Here is an 8114-nt window from a genome sequence, read left to right on the forward strand (position 1 = left end):
GAATCTACTTTAAGATGGCTCACTCATCTCACTGCAAAGTAGCACTGGCTGTTGACTAGGAGCGTCTATTCCTTTTCACGTGGATCAGTTATGTTCTAGTATGCCAAGACACCAAAGCAGAAGTTAGAAGAATTCTTCTGACCTGGTCATGGAAATAACATAATATTGCTTCTGGTATATTCTCATAGATAAGCAAGTCACTAAGGCCTATGTTAACTCAAGAGGAGGGGAATTGGACTGCACATTTTCATGGGAAGAATTTATAACCTATTAACCTACTATACTAACCTCCTCACTGTTTTCCCTCTTTCTGCTCTAGTCCATCATAAAGTTCATTCTCAATTCAGTAGATAGATGATCTCTTTGAAATCCAAGTGAGATCATGATATTCCTATGCTGGAAATGTGCTCATGGCTTCCCAGCTTACTTATAACAACTAAAGTCCAATGGTGGCTTCTATTTCCCTGTGTTGTTAAGCATTCATTGTCTCTCTGATCTAATTTACTCACTGTACTTACTCTTCTCCTTGCTGTGATACAAACACCAAGCATGTTTCTACCTTATGACATTTGCATTTGGTGTTAAGTATTGTTAGGAAATTGAGGTTGGAGGTCTGTAGAAGCAAACGGAGAGCTCTGAAGTTATGCAAAGGAAGTAACTTCAGAGAGCAGCTAGCCCTCTTAGGGTGGGAGGATCAAAATGAAGAAGCTGGGATTCTCTGGGCTCAGCGCAGGGACCCATGTGGCTGCAGGCTCAGATGGAGGAGGAGGTGATGCTACTGCCTTTGGGATGCAATGAGACTGGATCCTGAGAACTGTGGTTGGAATACTTGCTACTGCCAGGCAAAGGGCCTTTACTGGACACATGGACAGGATAAGAAGCAAGCAGAAAGTGGCCAATCCCTTCACCACTCCTCCTGCCTCCTATCTCCCTCACTTGTTCCATATTGCACAAGAATCCTGGGAAGTGCAGTGTGTAACCCTAGCACCGCGTAACAGAGTGTGGAAGGGTAGATTGGCAGCCAAGAGACAAGATAACAGCACCGATGGTGATATGTGCTATGGAGGAGGATAATGCTGGCTAGGTAGTCCAGGGGTGACGGGGAGGTGGGGAGAGCAGGTTATAGTTTAAAATAAGTCATTAGGAAATTCATTATGAAGAAGGTTACTCTTGAGCAAATACTTGAAGGAAGTTTGGGAGCAACCTCAACCTATCTCGTGAAAGAGTGGTCACCTGGGGCAAGTGTGAAGTGAGGAAGAATAATAGCAGTGCAAAAGCCCTGAGGCAGACTCCTCCCTAGAAGGTTCTGGGAACAAGGAGGTCAACATGGCTGACAAGAAATGTGACTTGAAGCCAAGTGGTAGAAAACTTTAGAGCCTACACTCCAGGATCAGGAAATCCTAGGTTTTAATCCCAGACTAGCTCCCTTAAAGGGACAGCCAAAAATATGTCCCTTTCTTTTTCTCTTTTATTTTATTTTTAGAGAGAAATTTTTGCTATAAGGTGTGTGTACTCACCAGAAAGACAGAGAGAGACAGATAGACAGAAAGCAAGAAATCACCCCCAGGAGGATGGCCATGCTGCAATCACTTCTCTGGATTTTGTGCACTCATGCACACATGCCCAACATTGAGTTTTAAGTTGTCAGGTCTGGGACTCGAACCACAGTTGACTACATGGGAGTCCAGTAATGTAATCATTTCACTATCTGCTGGTCCCAATATGTCCCCGAGTTTCCTCATTGAAGAAGTGAGCACGTTAATACTATACTCAAGGTAGTGATGAGATTTCAAGGGAAAAAAAATGTAAAGAATTTGCATAGTATCTAACTCATATGTTTAGTATATACTTAATAAATATTTCATAGTAGTGGTATTAACGATCACCCTTATTACTTGAACATCTGCTATTATTATTCATTACTATGCTTTTAAATGACCCAGAGTTGCACTTCATACTTGAACAAGAAATTATTTCTGGCAGTTGCTGCAATGTCAATCCCTCCACGCCTTGTGAAGATTTCAGAATTGAGCATCTGTCAGTACTCCTTGCTCCAGTAAGCTTTGTGATGTATTCTCTCTCTCATATCCGTATTTGTGTAACCCGGAGCTCGTGAGTGGCAGGAATACTAGTATGGTTGTGAAATATACCACAAGTGTTTAGTAAAGCCTTGGACCGTGTTGTTGAGTGTTGATTATAAGAAAGCCTGCTGTGGTCAGTGCCAATTCTGATGGAGGAACGTTTAATTTAGCTACAGATTCTAGGAGCGCCCTCCCCCGCCCCGCCCCCCAGCCTTGGGGTGATGCCTGGTGACTTCAGGGACTGAACCACTTGGTAGTATTTTCTTCCTGATGGTGGGGTACTGGTAGTCTGTGTGCTCCATGGGTTCTACCTGTTCTATAGCATGTGCTTTTTACATCTGAAAGAGAAATAAGACTTTAGCCAAAACTTGGATCAGGCTCTATTGTGTGACTTTTATATTTTGCATTGTTTTATTTTGGTGTGAAAGTATTCATTGGCTTTAGCAGTTGGTATTAATTTAAGCGTTTTGAAAATTACTTCTTCAAGCTCTCTCATTTCCTGTATTACCTGTGTAAAACAAGTAAATATTCCTTGTACAAAACTTTGCCACATGGTAAATAAACGTTTTATATTACTAGTTTTAGTTTCTTATACATTTTTCAGATGAATATATGTTACATATTGAGATTAGGAAAAGCTTTATGGATTCCCCAGGTGACTCATTCAAGTACTGCCCTACTGCCTGTTATTTTTCTGTAGCCAAGCCCATGAAGGCCATGGCAGTAGCTCCTGGATTTATTGAAGACTGACTTTTTCCTTCCCTCTGGGCAAAAATGTGGGTTTCTCAGAAGATGAGGACATAACTGCTCGGTAAGTAGGTTTAGAGGCAGGTATCTGGTGAACACGCCTTGTAAAACTCCAGGATCATCTTTCAGAAAGGTAATGGCAGTCAGACCCAGCTGCCAAACCGAGGACACAAAGGTTGTCTGTACCCTCTTTTTGCCCTTGATCAGCAGGTACTGCTGACAGGGATGTCAAATTAATTGAAACCCAAGAGTGAGAACCAGGAAGCAATGCAATCTGACATCTAATTAATATAGGTGAACCCACACCAAAACAAACAAAACCCCTCAGTTTTTCCGAGAATAGTTTGCTTATATGTCACAATAAAAGGTAGCATCATCTTTTGATGAATTAATTGAAAAATTCTCATCTTTAATAGAGATTCGTTGATCTGATCATTTATTACATTTTGTCTGGGCCATCTTGGGTCCAGTTTGTATAGATGACAAGGGCATAATTTTCATTCTTGGGTTAATGAGAATCCTGTAGGCTTAAAATGATATGACCAGCTTAGACAGCAATACTCTCTCACCTTAGATCTCTGAGAAAAGACTTGGTTGAAAAGGACCAATTTATATTAGAATCCAGAATCATATATTGTCTTCATGAAGTAATTATTTAAAGTAACTTACAGTAAAAAAGATTTTTGCTTGGTTTTACTTTTTAAAAACCAGCCACTTGTTTTCTGATAGTATCTTTGTGATAGCTCTTATACTATTCTAATGAAATAATGAATATTTTTAAAAAGTCACTATAGATAAAGACCAGAATTTTTTGGTTTATCATGTCAGCACTGGTTTCTTTTCCTCACTATCCACATTCTTCAAGCAAATCTCACCTCTAAAAGCTACCTAATTTGGCTTAACATTCAAAATGAAAAATAATACTTTATATGACTCATCTGTCTGGAAAGTGTGGTCTATGACATAAAATGAGCGAGGTTGTGGGAAAGAAGTCCTGCATAATGTGAGAACATAAGAGCTCATGGGGACATGAACTACCCAGAATGAGGGCCATAACAGCTCATCAGCTGGGTCTAGATCATTGTGCAGTTGCTCCAAGTCCATATATTTGTGAATAGTGACTTATAGTTGCACAGATAATTGGCAAGTGTTGGATAAGGTAGGGGATGGTCGCGGATGAGGAGGAGTCAAGGATGTAATTCAGTTTTCTGGGAATGTGCTGATGTCATCAAATGTGAGAGACGTGTGTAAGTGGGTTATGAATAACAGCAGAATCTCAAGAGTGAATTCACCTGCCTGGGAACATCCTTCAATTTGCATTCTTGGGTTAATGAGACTCTTGCAGGCTTAAAAGGATGTGACCATTTTAGACAGCAACTGCTCATGTATCTCAGTCTTTGCTCATGGGACGCTTTGAATGGAAGAGTTTTGGGTGCCTCAAATGAAGCATTTTTAAGGTAAAAAACTATTATTTAAAAAAGGAGAAAAACACATATTAGAAAATGGAATTAGAGAAATTGAGATCCTCAAATTTATGTTACATTCCAATGACTAGGAATGTATTTCTTAGGGATTGATGTCATTACTTGATGATAAACTGTTAGGCAAAATGATGATGATATTTGTATCATATATTGACTTTCTGATCTGTTGTCAAAAGGTGATTCAGAGTGTTGTAGGGAGATGTGTACATTCATGCAAAAGGCATTTAAAGATGGTGATTGAGGATAGAAATGTTCAGGTAGGAAAAGTACACACTGCTCTTAGGAGATTTATTTGAGTCATTTATATATGGTAATATAAACCCATTTTCTGTGTTAGCAATATATTAAATGATCAATAGTCTGATTATTTTTCTTCTTCCATAACCATTTTCCTTTAAAAGCACAGAATATGTGTTGGTGGTGATAAGGTGATCCTATTGTTCCAGCTAATTTTATTGAATGCATATTTTGGGCAGCATAAGCATTTGACATGTATGATCTTATGTAAATCTCCCACAATCTTACAAAGCACCTATTCTTATTCTTCCCATTTTAAGGGAAAGAAAACCAAGGTTCAAAATGCTTAGCTTGGCTACGGTTGCAGAGTTGATAAATTCCAGAGATAAGGTTTGAACTCACCACATCTAAGCTAAAATTGTATAATTTCTCTGGGGCCATTTTGGAAGAAATGTAAAGCTTGCAAATTTTGTGAAAAATGACATAACATGGTCAGCGTTTCAATTTCATGGTTGTTTTGGGTTCCTATATCAAGACTAATAAGGAGGCCTGCAGGTGGCATGGTGATTAAGAGCACTGAACTCTCACATGTCTGACAGTGGTTCGAGTCCCAGACCTGGTGGCTTGCTTTCTTATTTTCTCCCTTTTTATCTGTTCCTCTGTGGTCAAATTTATATAAATAAGGTTAAATTATACACACACACACACACACACACACACACACACACACACATATATATATAAAGACTAATGGGGACCAACAGCTGATGTAATGGTTATGTCACTGGACTCCAATGCAGTTGACACACTTTAAGTCCCAGATCTGGTGGCTTAAACTCACACCAGGTACATGTGCATCTGCACCAGAAATCTAGAGAGGAGAATGGAGGAGAAGGGATTGTGGCCTGGCCATCTCCCTGGGGGTGATTTCTCATTTTCTGACTCTCTTTCTCTCTGGTGAGCACACAAACCATATACCAAAAATCTCTTTAAAAAGAAAAAAAAAAAGACTAATGGAAGCAGCTGTGAAATTGTTGAAGAATAAGCTATATCATGGATTATCATTTATGAAAATGTAAAAATTCTTCTACTAAATTGTCACATCCATGAAAGTACAGGCTACTTTACCTGTCATCATCTGTATAGATTTTTCTGGTTTTTTGGCCAGAATGTGTATATATTTACCAGAGAGATAAAGAGAGACAGACAAACAGAACAAATTTCCCAATGGAGCATGACAATGCCACAATCTTTTTTCCTACATCCCATCAGATTTGGGGCATGCATACACACATACCCAGAGTGTTTCTCAAGCTGCCTGGACTGAGATTCTAACCACATTCAGCCATGTGAGCTCCAGGTCCCTTACTTGTTGAACTGTAGGGCTGGCCCAGTTTAATATGTTTAACTACTTTGTTGATACACAGTTTATACAGCATGAAATTCACCTCTTTAGAGGTGGGAGTCTATTGTAGGAGTCCAGTACCTTAACCACCACACCTCTTGCTGGCCCCATGAATTTTTTTTTTCTTTTAAACTAAGGAAGAAGGGTGCCAAGTAAACAGAAATAAAATTCTGTCTTGGGTATGCAAAAGCCCCTAATTTGTGAAAACTTGATGTTCTTCATTAACCACAGTTTTTCACCAGAAATCATTTTTTTCACATGCTTTTGAAAATTTTCTGGTTGAAATCATTGGACTTAGTTGATTCCATTTTATATAAACAATGGCTGTGATTCATTCAGAGAGAGTTGAAGTGTTACCTGCAATAGTGGAGAATGTCTGTCATATCTAATCCTCTCTTATCTTAGACTACCTTTAGGGTTAGGATATGGCTGTAATGATTTCCTGAATTCCTCTCAGAATAAAAAAGCCCTCCAGATAATCCTCCAAATTTGATTTTTGATAAGCACGTAACTAGTGTTGAAGATTCTTATCTTTCATTTCCTGAATGCTTTTTAATACTGTTTGAAATGAATCGATGACAGCCTGAGAGTTTTCATTTTCCTGTTTTTAATAAATACAGGGTTTATATATGCCAGAGTTCCCTCCCCTGCAAAAAGAGACAGTATGGTTAATATTCAGGTTCAAGTTATTACTTATCTACTGAATGGATTCTGATCCAATTACCTCATTATTCTGGTTAGAGGCAGGAAGACAGTTTCTAAGGGCATGGGTTTGAGATCCAGGATGCTATAGGAGAGGTGTTTTTATCAATTTCCTTCCACCTCAACTCCATCTGCCCCTCTTAACCTCTCCTTGATGAGAGCAGTTGACTTACTCACCTCAGGTCAAGCACTGTGGAAGCTCTCCCCGTTCTCCCCCAACAGTTTTTCTCCCCATCCCGGTGTCTCTTGTGTGTGTGAAAGCCTTCACCACTTTGTGACAGTAAGAACCTGGGTTCAAATCCTAGTGTTGTGTAATCGCTGTGTCATTGTATCAAATCACGAAGACATGGGATAATAATGTTACCTACTTCATAGGGTGGACACAAGGAATAAATGAGATAAATGTGTATGAAGTACAAATATTGGCCTCAATACAGATTTTTTTAAAGAGATTTCTGCTATAGAGCACGTGTACTCACCAAAGAGAAAAAAAGCAAGAAATCACCCCCCAGAAAGGATGGCTACTCCACAATCCCTTCTCCTCCATTCTTTTCTTGGGATTTTGGGCACACACACACACACACACACACACACACACACACACATGTTCTTGGATGAGTTTTAAGCCACGGAGTCCAGTACTTCAGCTGTAATCAACAACATGGGAATCCAGCAAAGTAACCACTATGCCATCTGCTGGTTCCAATACAGATTGTTTTAATAGATATCTTATTTTATTTTATTTTTAAATTTTTTGCCGTAGGGCATGTATGCTCGCTGGAGAGAGTCAGAGGGAGACAGTGAAAGGGAAAGTGAGAAATCACTCCCCAGGGGGCTGTCCATACCCCATTCCCTTCTCCTTATTCTCCTCTTGAGACTTTGGGCATGCATGCATACACACCCCATGTGTTTTTCAACCTGCCAGGTCCAGGACTCAAAGTGTACAGTTACAGTTGGTTATGTGGGATCCAGCCTCCTTAACCTCTGTGCCACCAGATGGTCCTATGCCCTCTTTTTATATCACAGTGAGACCTACTCAGCAGTCTATAGGATCTATCAATATCTTTTCCTTACCATACTGTGGATCTTTTTGAAAGGTAACATATTCACACTTCTAGAAACTGGAGCAGTTGACCTCCAGGCAAAGGATGCATGGTCAGTTTGAACAGTGCATGAATAACTTGGATTCAGCACTCAGAAAGTTCTCCTCCTTTCCCCTCATCCCAAGTCACAGTTGCAGAGAGAAGAACTAAAAGGATTCTGGAAACCAGGTCAGATACTTCACACCTCTAATATTCTAGCCACTTTCCCAAGCCCTCAACCTAGTAAAATACAAGTCCTTGTTTATTTCATGTGTCTTAGTTGTGATTTATTAATGTGATCCCTTGGCCTCCATCCCACAGTGTTCCTACCTGCAAGTGTTCCTGCATGAAAGGGCCTGCCGCTCCCAAGCGTGTG

The 8114-nt window shown here is 39.8% G+C and overlaps 1 protein-coding gene across 17 annotated transcripts in view; it reads left to right on the forward strand.

The window, feature by feature from the left end:
- MAGI1 (membrane associated guanylate kinase, WW and PDZ domain containing 1) overlaps positions 1–8114 on the forward strand; it is a 794937-nt gene that overhangs the window by 623522 nt on the left and 163301 nt on the right. The window lies entirely within an intron of this gene.

The sequence above is a fragment of the Tupaia chinensis genome, unplaced genomic scaffold (genome assembly GCF_000334495.1).
Source record: "Tupaia chinensis unplaced genomic scaffold, TupChi_1.0 Scaffold000682_1, whole genome shotgun sequence".
NCBI lineage: Eukaryota > Metazoa > Chordata > Mammalia > Scandentia > Tupaiidae > Tupaia > Tupaia belangeri.